The following is a 14,868-nucleotide window of genomic DNA, read 5'->3' as shown; positions in this document are numbered from 1 at the left end:
AATGAAACAATCAGTCAAATCTAATATAAATGCTCATGGTAGTTTTGTGTATTTGAAACTTTGTGACACATGATCATCCTGTTATTGTGGCAAAACTACTACTTCTCCCTCCAATGCTTGCTAACTATTTCCCTGAGATTAACTCAGCAACCATATCGAAACTTGTATGGATAAACCATCTGTTAAAGATGATCTAAGTAAGCTTGATATCTAAAACACAGTTTACAGCAGTGTGGACCTTTGAAGCCTATAACTTCATTTTGATATGATATATCTTATTTCTAATAGCAAACATCACTTGGATGGATACTTGGATGGAGAGATATGAAAGATCATCTAAAAATAAAGGGCAAATGTTGCTCTCCAGCAACATGGGTATGAGAAGGACACCTGAAATCCCACAGAGCCAAGCAACTGGTAAATATCCATAACCCACCCCTCCCCCAATTACCAGAGAAAAAACAATACTGAGCCAGGAGCTGTGTCTGCCATGAAAGTACAGCAGATGTCAGGTTTTTTGGGTGGGGCACATAGGTATATACTGTGGGGGAAAGAGGAGGTGGGAACTGGGAAATGAACCAATAGAAAAAAAGGCCAAGGCTGTCAGTAAAGGTCAGGGCAAACTTTCAGATACTAGGTGGGTTAGTGCAGGAAAGCCCTGACTAGTTGAGGATGTTTGCTGGGGGATACAGTTGAATCATTTACATGGAAATACCTCAAGAGAGGTATGCAAGGAATGCGAATACCTCAAGAGTGGTACTTGAGGAATGCAAATACCTCAAAAGAGGTATGTTTGGAATGCTTGGCTAAATCCCTTTAATTGCTCCTGAGCCAGTATGGTGAACAAACCCCAGAGATGGTGATCAGGCCCCAAAAGGCAAATTCTTTCCTTTGGAGGAAGACTGGGATAAAGGTGAGACATTGGCTCTTTAGCTCATCTTTGCTCTGCCATAGTCCTAGTTTAACCAGGATTATAACACTGTATAATTATCTTGAGAAGTAACATGTAAAATGTTTTGATAAGTATGAATTTTCCTGGGTTATAATAGGGATAGAAGAGTATTCATCATTAGATATGAAGACTTGCAGTATTAAATGTACTAAAAGTACATGTCAAAAATCCATTAATGAAGTACTGGGAGTTTGGCCTAGAGGTAGAATGCTTGCCTACCAGGCATGAAGACCTAGGTTCTTTCCTTGGCACCACATACTTGGAAAAAGCCAGAAATGGTGCTGAGGCTCAAATTGTTCAGTTCTAGGCATGAGAAAAAGAACCCAAGGACATTGTTCAGTCCTGAATCCAGGCCCTGACTGGGGGAAAAAAATCCAATGTTTCTCTTTCACTCCTAGAGAACTTTTTCTTTGATATGTATGTTTTTCAAAGTTTCATTTGCTGTCAGTGCATTAAGGTGGTGAATATTGTATGTGTGTTTTTCTTAAATAAATACATAATATAAAAGTCAATCTCTTCTAGAACCTTAACTAAATGTACTCTGTATTTTGGTAGAATGCTTTGAACATCCTATCCCTAGTTTCATTTGGGATACAGTGCAATCCTCCAACAAGAACAGGTAAAGAGTCACTAACTTCACCTGACATTTTTTTGTAACAGAAAGTATACAAGGGGCCAAATGCATGAGGCACTTCCTTACATAAATAACGAGAAAATTTCCTCTCATGTTTTCTTGCTTTCTGACACTCAGGTAAGTTAACTGGTATACTTGTGGATTAAGAACAACATAATCAAAAAAAGTAAAAACCAGAGTAGCCAAAGCCAAAGTACTTTTTATTGTATACTGCTCAAATGGAGTTGAGATAATTACTGCATAAGGTGAATTTCTTCAGATATACTGATTATTTTTTCAGTTTCTATCCAATGATGATATAGAATTTCTCCTTGTTTTTTTCTATCTGTTTAGCTTTAACACTTGGCATGGCCCATATGCCTGACCTCTTAACCCAGGTCCAGGTCTGTACCATTGAGCCACAAAGCCCCTTCCAGTTTTCTTGTGCTAAAATGAAAATGAGACTTAGTGGACCTTCCTCTCCAGGCTGGCTTTAATACATAATACTCATTTTTAAGCATACTGCATAGCTAGTATTTCAGGAGTGAAACCATATTTTCCAGCTTTTGACAAAGATTTTTTAAGTGAACATGGAATTGCCACTAAGTATTCATAAATAACAGAGTATATTAGAGCCTATTGAAATCTTGATTCTTAAAAGTATTAATGAATGCTGACAATATGAAGTGTATTGTAAGTACTTCAACAGTAGATTTTTTCTGAATTTTTATGTGTTTCATGAGAATAATTGGGATGACTTCAAGAAGTCATATACAAAGTAAATACCTACATGCATTTCCTATTTTATAATACTGAGTTAAGTGTGAAAGTCATGTTCATTTCAGCACTATTTACCATAGCAAAGATATGCAACCAACCTTGATGCCCCTCAGATGATGAGTGAATCAACAAGATTTGGTATTTTTACACAATGCAATTCTATGCTACCATCAGAAAGAATAACATTGCTCCATTTATAAGGAAATGGAAATACTTACAATAAATAATATTAAGTGTAGTAAGCCATACTAAAGGAACATAGGATTAATGGTTTCCCTCATTAATCATAATCAGTAGAAACCTCAGGTTCTCGTAGCAGAGATTTACAATTGAACAAAACCTGATTTTATCTACTAGAAATATGAGGTCATATGTCACAGCACCAAAATCTGGAGGATCATAGATATCAAGAATCCCATCTCATTCAGAGTATGGTAGAGGGAGGAAAGATAGAGTCCAACTTATAGGAGCACTAGTATTTCCTTAAATTTCCAATAAATCCATTTTAAAGGAATATCTAAGAGAAGATTTCAGTAACAGATGAGTAATGACAAATGAAGAAATCTTATAATAAAACTGTGTAAATACAACAAATATCTTTTATTAGTTTATTTTATTTTTTATTATTGAGGCAAACAGTTATGTTTTCCAGATAGAGAGTACATTACTTCTTACACATTGATACCCCTTCTTATGATTTTGTCCTCCTTCCCCTTCCCCAACCCATCCTAATCACCTTCTTCCCCCCTTCCCTTTCCTATTTCAAATAAACACATAAAAATATATACACTATACCAGGCAACAAAGTCAGAAACAATAAAATATGAGATTAACAAAGGACAACAACGGAGAGGAGAAATAACTTAGTACATGGAGAAAAACAATCACTCAAAATAAAGCTCCTGTTTACATATCCTGGAGACCCTTTCATTTATTCTCATTTCATATGAGCTATGTATCTTGGTTTTGCGTATTGTAATCCTCTGCTAGGAGAGTGCTAGGTGTGTACTAATTGTTGTAAATAAGGGAAACTATGAGCCTATGTTCCTTTGGGTCTGGATTACTTAATAGTATTTTTTCCAAGTCTTTCCATTTCCTTTCAAATGGGGCAACATCTCTTTTAAGGATAATTTTTATGGTTTCTCAAGCAGAATCAATTGAGCATACATTAGGAGAGATTATTTTTCCAGTCCTGGGCTTGGTCTCAGGGCCTTAGCACTGTTCCTGGATTTTCTCAAGACTAGTGCTCTTCCACTTGAGACACAGCACCGCTTTTGGCTTTTTGCTATGTATGTGATACCGAGAAATCGAACCCGGGTCTTCGTGCATGCTAGGCAAGCACTCTACCACTAGGCCAAACTCCCGGCCCCCATTAGAACAGATTTGGAGTTACATCATTTACAGAGGATTCTTCTCATAATTTTAGGAAACAGAATTCTTCACTTATATGAGTAGTATTTATAAAACCTGTTCACAAAGTATTTTCTGTTTCAGACATCTCATGTAAATGAAGGTGTTCTGTCTTTGTTTTTCGGTGCTTTCAAATATATTTTGCTGGAAAATTTAATTCCCTAGATGGGACAGATAAATCATTGGGTGTAATTAAAATGTATGTTTATGTTGGAAAATACAGTTAATTAGGTTCGATCACTCCATAAATTATTAACCTTGTCTAAACTGAGTAATGAAAGACAGGTTGTAACTCTGAGTGTTCCAGAAAGCCAGTAAAAAAATTAAAACACCTAGATTATACTTTATAAAGCTAGTATTTGTAAATGACTGTTCCATATTTATGTTGTCAAATATGGAGTCCACATGGTTGCATACATGAATGCAATAAATGAATACATAAATGAATTAGATCCTTATTTTCAGATGTGAGCAAGCTAGGCCTCAAATAACAAATAACACACACACACACACACACACACACACACACACACACCTGAATGTTGTTAATGACTTGATTTTCAACAAGTAGTAGTTAAGGAAATAAACCACATACAATGACCTCTCACCATCTCTGTGTGTGGCAGACTTTCTCTCTCTGTTGTTTCAATGGATTGATCTCAAAATCTTTTTGCATGATTGAATTGAAAACATAATAGGAAATATGCCTGATGCCTTCCATTCTTTGATGAACCTTACAGAAACATTCAAGATTTCTTTCCATGGTAAAGGATTCAGGTTTTGACACACACAAGAAAAGTGTTTGCCTTTTTGCCTTTATGGTGAATGTCAGAGCTCCTCTCTTTCCACTATCATGTGAAAAAAGCTCCACACTGTCATGAGCCTCCTAGGTGAAGATTTATTTTTTTTGTCATTCATGGGACTTGAACTCTGGGTCTTGGCGCTGTTCATGATCTCTTAAGCTGAAGCCTACACCCCAACTGCTTGATCCACAATAATACTGCCTGATGATTTGTTTTATTCAATGCATATTTTGCAAGAATGTGTTTCAGTTGGGCCACTGTTATTTTTTCCAAATTTAGAGGAAAACACATTTTACTTCTGTTAATTGTACTTTGGTTGTGTTGTTAATATTAATTAAATCCGATTTTTGGATACACAATAACATAGGTATTTTCCAGAATTGTTTCTAAATTCTATCTTCTAGTTGAATAAGGAGTATGCCAGCATATTACTGCCAGGAGTTTAGGGTTTTTTTGGGAAACACAAAAAATTGAAATGTAGCTTTTAAGAACAGTAGAATATAATATGTCACCCATGTTCACAGAACTCAGCAGTGCATATATGGTCAACACTTTCGTAATGCTCTGGAGGGCTCATAAATACAAGGAAAATATCTATAATTTTAAATATTCTGAAGTAAGCACTCAGAAATGATAACATTTCTTTTAGTAAATACTGGCCATGGCAATGTGATTTTCACCTTACAAATGTTTATTGTTCAAATCCTAGAAAAAAAATCTACTTTCCTGGAATTTGAAAAAAAATTTTTGTCATGTAAGCCCAGCTTTCTTGAATTCTAGCCTAGCATTCTAATTTCACCGACATTTGCTGGTCTGTAATATTTTGACCAACTTGATGTGATTTTAATTAAATTAAAAGAGGGAACACAATGATTGCAAAAAAAAACTTCACTAGCATACAACATATGAATCTAGAAAATGTAGTAACTAATAAATACCTTTGAAATGAGCTTCAGTATTTGGGGGGAACTTTTAAGTTTAGGTGAATAATAGGTCCTTCCCCCCGTCTGTGTGTGTGTGTGTGTGTGTGTGTGTGTGTGTGTGTGTGTGTGCAATTCTTGCTAAGCTACCCCCACTAGGTTTTGTCAGGTTTCTGTTGAATTTGCAAGAGTTTCAACTTGTGCATTACACATATTGATAAGATCCTTTTGTTCTTCATCCTCTGAGCGTAAATGGCAAAAAAGCCTTTTGTTTTGTAGTAAAAGAGAAAAGTGGATTAGGTAAAGCTTTTGCCTTGAGAAAACACAGAAATTCACCACCACTGCACAGGACCATTTATCAAGAAGTGCAGACTTGAGATAACTTTCATATGGTGGTCTTTTTGAAATGATTTTTCCTGCATTCCTGGCACTTATTTCAAAATATTTTCTCTTCATTTTGCAAATGAGCAGGGCAATTTGCTTACCATTCTGCAAGTTGATTCTCATTGCCCAACATATCTGGCATTTTATTTGCATGTACCAGACAATTTTTCTTAATTATTCAAGGCAAAACTATACCAAAGTATTTGTGTTTGCTCAGAATGCTCTGCAAAGGCAGTTAATATGCTTTAAATTTGCTGAGCATCTTCTGCTTCTACACATTGTCAACTCTTTAAATTCTATCATGCTTATATAGCCTGATTTAAATTTTAAGCCTTCTGACAATAACTTTGAATTCATAGAGCCCAATTTCATAAAGGCCTATAGAAATTGCTTCCTCACTTTTTTGTATCCGATATTGAATTAAAAAATGTTATACTTGGCTAGATTTTCAAGCTGAGACAGTACAAAAATAGTGTTCACTTTGACATCAAATAAATGGGTTGTCTTCATGCACAATGTAAGATGCTATTCATCAGGGTGAATATTTTGAGATTTCTAAACATTTAGTAATTATGTTTGCTTTACTGTCATGTGTGGTTCCCAGTAAGGCTTATCGTGAATGCCTACACATGGTTTTATTCAATAAATATTCCAAGCATTAATTTCCTCTAATTATTACAATAAGCAGTTTGTTTAGATAATGCAGTCTTATATTTGTAAAATAATATACAAGTGTTTCTTTAACTTTTCCTCAAATTATTCTCTTCAAATGAAAAAAGTTCAAGTACAGAAACTATTACTTTCCATTTCTCATGATTTATATTTGTTATTTTCATCACATGCTTGGGGATCAGGAAAGTGTCTTCTACTCATGTCTATTCTTCCCAAAATTTCTGTTGTTCTTAAAAATGAAAAGTTGATTAAAAGACTTCTATGGTAATATAAATAGTGCCTTTTTAATGAAGTATAGCTCTTCTTAATCTTCATAATATAATGATGTAATGCCTTAGGTTTATGAAAGGTATTGGTTTGTAGAGCAGGCTACTGAATCCAAACTATCATGCCATAGAGCCCAGTATTTTGACAGTAACAATCAACCTGGTTGTACTGAGTTTAATGAGCCCAAGTTACCTAATATTATGAAATATCATAAAACCCTTTCCAAGTTACCTTATCTGTTTATGAAAAGGTGTGCCATTTCTAGTAAAAAGAATTCCATTACAATTCAGAGGCAAATATCTAACATGTGATTCTTCCCTGCATTTCTGGGGAGAAATTTGATCCCCATCATGAGCACTGAATGCTCTTCAATTCAAGGAAAACAAAGAAATGATTTACAAGGTAAATAGCAGAAAATGATCTGTAAAGAGAGATGCCAAGAATTTCAATCTATGATTCTCCTGGAAAAAATAACATAAAGGAACAATATTTAACCTAATTTCATCTGTAAATGTTGAAGAACCTGAGTTGGGCTAAAAGCACCAAGGTGTCATTTTTTTAGCACAGTGCTTTAGCTTTATTTGTTCTTTTTTGATTTTAGTACTAACTAGAGTTTCCAATTATGTGAATATGATAAGTAGCCCTTTCTCTATGAGCTCTATTTTCATCAATATTGATGTGTCATATGAAAATGTCATATGAAAATGGTAATGTGAGGCCAAATCGAGAAGTCAAATTCTGAAGAGCAGAATCATTAGGTCCTTTTGTATTTCTTTAGAAGTTTTCAATAGTTATATAAAAATGTATCATGCACATTTTAATGGCACATGGGTACACACAAAATGATTCATTAGTGTTCTTGTACCAGAACTTTATGTAATTGCAACCTGCAGGCCTGTTTTTGGGGATCCTAAGAAAGTTGGACATTACAGTACTACCTTGAAAAGTCATCTGTGTCATGTGTTTATATGTGGGTTAAATATCAGTGGCTAACTGGCTGTTTGTTTCCAGATCCATCTCTGTTCTCCATTCTTACCTTACTATACTTTATCAGGATGGGGAAGTGGGGTTCTAAAGTTCTTGTATACAAAACTAAGTGAAAAATCTTCCCAGTATTTCAGAAGCCCAGGAAGAAGTCCTCCTGCTGCACACAATGTATTTCTATGACATCAGTGCCTTCAATATTAAGCTCCTCCTATACCAGAAGTGGTTCTTTGTACAAGTCTGAGAGGGTGCAACTAATGCAGGTGCCAACACTTGGGATAGTGTGTGGCTTGATCCTAAGTGAATCCTTTACACTTAGTCATCTGGAGGCAGAGGAGTGCTGGTGGAAGCAGAAAGGGAAAGATAGGTGGAAATAGGAGCAATGGCAGGAGCTGTGAGAGTCTATCTTTGTACAGCCTTGCAGAGCAGCTGGACTTGCCAGCATGAATTGAATTTTGCCAAGGAGAAGAAACACCTTCCAATTCAAACCCACAATATCAAGGGGCTTAATATTTCAATAGAATCAAATGACCTTGAGTAGTTGAATCAAAACTGATGATTTGTCATTCTAGTGTATTCAGGAGAAACATATGCCTTCCTCCTCCACAAGAAAAAAATCATTAAATTGAAAGGCTTGAATAAAATATATCAAGCAATAGCTCATCTGAATATTGTAGAACAGCCATCCTTACAGCAGATAAAATAGACTTCAAAGGAAAATTAGAAAATACTAGGAAATATTTTAAATACTAATAAAGGGGACATAATTATTTTAAACATCTGTGCAAAGAATGCCAGAGCAGCCAGCATCCTCAAATCATCAAATATTATTTACAGCAAACAAAATATTGATTCAAACAGAGTGATCATTGTGACTTTAACACACCACTATCATCTCTGGACATATAATAATACTGCAAGACCTTAACAGAGTAAATTTAGAAATGCAAATTGCATAGAATAGACCTAAGTAACATTTACAGATCAGTTGGCTGAACAAAACCAAAATATTCCTGTTTCTCATCAGCATGTAGAATACATTCTAAAACAATATAGAGCATAAAGCAAATCTGTGAATTCAGAAATACTGAATACCTGCAATCTCTCAGAACACAATGGTATAAAATTGGAAGTCAACATCAAAGGACAGCGTAGAAAATCCTGTAACTCATGGAGATTGAACAAAATATTGTTGAATTACCAGTGGATTATTGATGAACTCAGAACAGAAATTCAAAACTTCATTCTATTTCAAAACAAGGAAAGCTGTGCAGTTCTTGCTGTCACACAGTTCCTGCTGTTAGCTCCATGCCATAGTCAACTCCAACATACTTTCCTACATTGCTGCCAACCTGCAGCAGAAACACTTGTAACAAATCCATATAGGAGTGAGTAATGAGGATTCCTTCATGTATGCAGCAAGAGAAAACCTGGACACATTCCTTAGACAAACAAATTAGATACACATATATAAAAATGGAAAAAGAGGGGAAGGGAATGTTTGCTATCTACAGAAGAAAAGCAGACCCATGCCAGAGAGAAGTATCCCTCCATTAAGTAGAAAGCAGAGTCCACAATATTGGCTATGCAAAGAGGATTATGATTTTTTTGTCCCTTCTGCCTGTGTTCATCTTATTGTGAGATGGCAAATGAAGCTCATTTATTCTTTTTTCATTAAAAAATATACAGTGGGAATCAAATGGGAAGATAAAGGAAAACAGCCTGATAGGATGAACCTTGTATCATGTAATTCATAGCAACTCTGATAGAATTCAGGAGATTTATTCCACAGAGGAATTCCTCTTGGACTCCATATGGCAACCTGACCTTGGTAATGGCCATTGTGATGGGAGTGCGGTGGAATCTCAATATTGTTTTGATTTTTATTTGTTTTCTGTATAGAAATGTTGAGCATTTCTTCATATGTATATGGCCATTCTGAGTTCCTATTCACTGAAGTCTGCCTCTAACTTTTTTTTGAAAGTCTTATGCTTTGAACTCACAGCCAGAGTATGATGCTTGGGCATTCTGAAAGCTAGAGGTTAACCACTTGAAGCAAAGTTCCACTCAGAGCCACTTCTGGAATTTAATCTATGTATATGGTACTGTGGAATTGATCCCTGTGCTTAGAGAATGCCAGGAAAGCACTCTACTACTAGGCCAAACTCCTGGCCCTTCTCTTTATGTCTTTAGCTTAGCTTGGCATGGGATGTTTGGTTCATTATGGATTTGTTTTGAAAGAGTGAATTTCTTGAGCTGCAGATAAATTTAAGATAGAAGGCCTCTGTCTGTTGTATGGATAGGGGAAAATTTCTGACTCTGGGCTTTCTCTTTATCTCGTTAGCCAGGATCCTGCCATGTAGAAGCTCTGCAGTTTGATGCAGTACCATTTGTCCAATCTTCCATTGATTTGTTCTGTTTCTGGATCTTTTTTTATAAAAAAAAGATACAGTGGGGTCAAGGAGCCTTAGGGTAGTACTTATTCCTTCATTGTCCATCTCCACATGTGTAATAGCTACTTGGCATTTGGATATTAATGTTCACTCTTCTCTTTAAATAAAAGCTTTTTCTGTTCTGTGTCTAAATTCTGAACAGGTAGAACTTAGATTTTTCTGAATCTAGACAGTAGAGTATAATGGACAAATTAAACGGAACCCAGATTTCAGGAAATACCGATTTGCATCCTCCCTGATGTGATAACTGTAACTCTGTCTGACCTGATCTTGTCACAGCAAACCATTTTTCCTGGGTTCTGGATGTGGTTCATGCATGAAAGATACATTATGCTGCAATTTACTGCTGATTAGCTTGAAAAACTGGACAAAAACATGACTGAGAACTAAAAAGAAAACTCCATAAAACACATAGATTCTTTATTTTTAGCTTTTTGATAATGACAATGAAAATGTTTTTAACATCTAGTTTTATAGTAGTTAAATCATTGTTTTATTAAGATAATTTTATACTTACAGTACTCATTGTAAATAATCTGCCTGTCAGAATGGAAGAAGGTACAAATATTTCCAATTTCACCTACAAAACGCATCAGTTTTTATAATTAACATCTTGTTTTCCCTTTTCTGGAAACGAATAGTGATTATTGTCAAGAGTTTACAAAGGAAATTATATTGTAGGATGTTAGTATGTGCAAATTTAAAACTTTGGTAATGGATTTGAATTCAATACGTAATTTTGTAAACTTCAGAAGGTAAGAATACTGTGACCATTTTACAGCCTCACTAAGCTTAATAGAGTGAATAAATATCCTAAAACTTTGAACTATGAATTACCCAAGAGCAAGTGAGTTTCTGAAATGAATTTCTTTAGTATTATTTTTTGTCCCTGTTTGATTCTCATCATTACTGGGATTCAAAAGTAATGGAGAAATTGATAATGGAATAGTAAAATTTTGTATTTTCCCAAATTCAGGTACTTTGTTGTTCCAGGCTTTTATTTTTCAGATGAATCTGTGGATAGAGAAATGTTATAGCAGTGCCGCTAGAACAAAACTCTCTAAATCAGGTCTTGCAGAATCCTATACAGTCAGGTGAAATGCAAACAAGGAATATGTCATCTCATTATGGTTTTGTTTCACCATTACTTATGGATATGAAGAACAGGTCATAGCACATGTGAGTGCAATAATGATGAAAATGTTCAGGCAGAAATGGCAAAGGCAGAGTTTTTGAATTCCTTCTTTGACTTCACTCTGTGTATTGGTGCCTCAATCAATTGCAATCAACTGTTTGTATATATAGAGCTCTGCCTTGTAGAGCATGGGTAAGATGATTCATGCTGGACAATTATTTCAATCACGGAGGCTTATCTTTCAATACACATTCAAGATTTACTTATTTATCATTCCCTAATCTCAAAATGAAAGGTACAATCATTCTTAAATTTTAAATAATATGATACGATAGCTAATGTGTGTTTTTCTCTGTCGTCGCAGTATGCATGCAGGCATGGTATATAATAAACTGGCATTTGATTAAATATTCTGTCAAACCATCCCCAAACTCTAAAATAATGTTGTTGGTAATGTATCTGAAACACTGTTAGATAGAATCATCCAGATACTGCAGCCATACAAGCTACATGTCCCTTCAGTGGTTGCCACTTATTTTCATGGGATCAACTCAGAACCCATATCGCAAGTTTTATGAACAATACATTTGTTGAAGGCCATCTAGGTAAGCCTGAATCTAAAACACATTTCAGACACTGTGGGCCAGTTAAGCCCATAATGTGGTTTTAATTTATGTTTTGTTTTCTTTAGTGAATATTACTTGGACCAAAAAACAAGTCAAGTTGTCAGAAGATACAGGAAAAATTTTCTCCTCTGAGGAATAGAGGGATAAAGGTAAATATTTGTTTCTGTTGTTCATTTTTGCCCCAGCATATTTCTAATTTTACAAGAATCAAAGCACTATGTTTCTCATGGAAAGTAACGTAACAACAACGATCTTTGTTGTTGTTGTTTTTTTATTTTATTTTTTATTCTCGGGAGAATCTACAGACAGTTTAGAGTTACATTCGTCAAAAGTGGGTGCATTACTTCTAATACATTAATACCCATTCTCATGTTTTTGTTCCTGATTCCCTCATCATGCTTTCCTTCTCTATTTCAAATACATGTATAAACAATATTCTGGTAACAAAGTCAGATATGGCAACAGCATGAGATGAATCATAAGGGAATATAAAGAGAAGGGAATTAACATAGTACATTACAAACAACAATCATACAAGATGCTCCTCCTGTTCCCATATCCTAGAGTTCATTTCATTTAGACCCATACTTTATGACATTATGTACTTGGGTTTTGTGCTATTTTTGATGATTATGATTTTTCCAGTGTTGTAATATGGATAAAATTATATTCTTTCCTACATATGAAGAAATGACTCTTAAACTAAAATACAGGTCAAAGATCCAAAGTATTTCTCTCAATGCTTCAATTCATTTCATCACTTATTTTCAATTTCCCATCAAAGTTTCTTTTAATGTCAGTGCCTTAATGTAGTCAATATTACATGTCTGTGTTTCTCTTAAATAAATAGATAAAGTCAATCTCCTCTACAAACTCAAGTAAACATATCTTCCTTTCTTTGGTAGAACACTTGAAATATCTTAACCCAAATTTCATTTTACCAGGTAAAGTATTACTGACTTCTGACACTTATTTACTCCATTAAAAATAACAGTAAACACACAGTGCAAATGAGCATCAAAATTCCTTTCCTAAACAAGGATCAAATTTGCACTTCAAAATGCTGGGATTTTCTTGCTCTCACACTCTGTGGTTAACAATACAATTCACTTCTGGACTGAAAATATCTACTAAGCAACAACATCATCAAAAGAAGTGAAAAGTAGATTGTACAGGGCCCCAAATCCTTTACTTTCTAATGATCTATTGGATTTGAACAAATTGTTGGATAATGTCCATTCTTCCAGATATACTGATTGTTCTTTCAGTTGCCATTCTTTCATAATCCACTCATTTCATAGAAATTTTTTTTTGTTTGTTGTGGTTCATCCTCTCTGGCTCAAAAATCTGGGGATGGAAAACGTACCTGAGCTCCTCAGCACAAGGCTACGGCTGTATTGTTTGGGCCTTCCAGTTTTCAGGAGTGTAAATGGAGATGAGATTTTCATGTGCTGGCTTTTATCCATGAACCATATATTTCAGTGTCCTACATAGCTAATATATGAGTAGTGAACAATATGGCCCAGCTCATTGCAGAAGTTTTTAAGTGCAAATGGGAATGTCAAGAAGCATGATTAAACAACATGGCCCATTGTAACCTATGCAACTACATAATTCAGGAAATGACTATTGAAAATATGACAATATGAATTGAATTGTAAGTTCTTCAATAGTGGATCCTGTCTGCATTTTTATGTAAATTCCTTATAAGAATCCTTGAGATGACAGTATTTCCACTAGAAGAACCTTATAAATCAAATATACTAGAAAATGTTTTACTAGCAATTTTTACATGCATTTCCTATTTGGTGATATTTAATTAAGTATGAAAATATGTATGGAAGGTAGAAAACACAAAAATAATGAATGGTATTGTGAATGAATACCGAAAATAGACAACAGAAAAGGAATGGGTAGCGTGGTGACTGTGCAGTAAAGTGAGTAGGTAAGTATTGAACCGTGAATGTGTATGTAAAGACTCAGGAAAAAGGAATAAAGAGAAAAGAAATACAATATTAATCTATTGATCCAATCATTACAACTGTTGGAAAATGTCTTGAACATTCACAACCTCTGAAGGGCCTTAATTATCAAGCTCTATTCCAATTATAAGTACATTTTATGCATAAATCCATGCAATTAACAATTTGTTTTTAATATGATGGCATGTTTAGGTGACAGATATCCCTTTTACTGACCATAATTACTTTGGAATTTATTTTATGCACAGAGGCAATTGAAGAGAAGCTGGGACTCTTCCTTACATACATTTTTTTCACAGGATAAGTCTGCTGGCTACTCTGAAGAAGTGAAGAGTGAATTTGGTATTTTCTAGTTTAAATCATTTCTATTGTCACTTGATATTCCTAGTGTTTATTTGTAAATTGCATCCTACTCTAAAATAACCTCACTGTCATTGTTGTATTTCATACATTCCTCCATGGTTCACATGAACCACAGAATGCCTATGACATTCCAAGATATTTTGCAATTATAGATTACTGACATAACTCTCAATGTTAAACCATATCCTAGTAATCATCACATGTGGTAACTCTGAGTCAAATGTTGAATCAGACATTTTCTTCTGTAGAAACAGAAAAAGTTAATAGAGGGCATATGAATTGAGGAACACAGCTGTAAAACTTTAGGAGACTAAAGTATTAATATTTTATTATATTTTGTTATATTTATTATTTGTGTCTTAAATTGCATGTTTTTCAACATTAAAATTATGCATTCATCAGCATACTTTTCTTTGTGATTAGAGAATCCCAACTATTTGCATGTACAATCATTTTCTTTTTTACTTTAATTTTGTTGGGATAATATATAGAGAGATTACAGGTACATCTGACAGACTGTAGGT

At 34.6% G+C, this 14,868-nt stretch overlaps 1 long non-coding RNA gene across 1 annotated transcript; it reads left to right on the top strand.

Moving 5' to 3' along the window:
* Window positions 1-292: 292 nt before the first annotated feature.
* Window positions 293-14,323, top strand: LOC150040212 (uncharacterized). Its single transcript, XR_016534015.1, has 3 exons — window positions 293-417; window positions 12,065-12,148; window positions 14,281-14,323. It is a non-coding gene; the product is annotated as an uncharacterized LOC150040212 (long non-coding RNA).
* The last annotated feature ends 545 nt before the right edge of the window (window positions 14,324-14,868 follow it).

The sequence above is a fragment of the Megascapheus bottae genome, chromosome Y (genome assembly GCF_031878675.1).
Source record: "Megascapheus bottae isolate mThoBot1 chromosome Y, mThoBot2.hap1, whole genome shotgun sequence".
Lineage (NCBI taxonomy): Eukaryota > Metazoa > Chordata > Mammalia > Rodentia > Geomyidae > Megascapheus > Megascapheus bottae.
The sequence above is the reverse complement of the archived record's forward strand: the minus strand, read 5'-3'. Positions and strand labels throughout refer to the sequence as shown.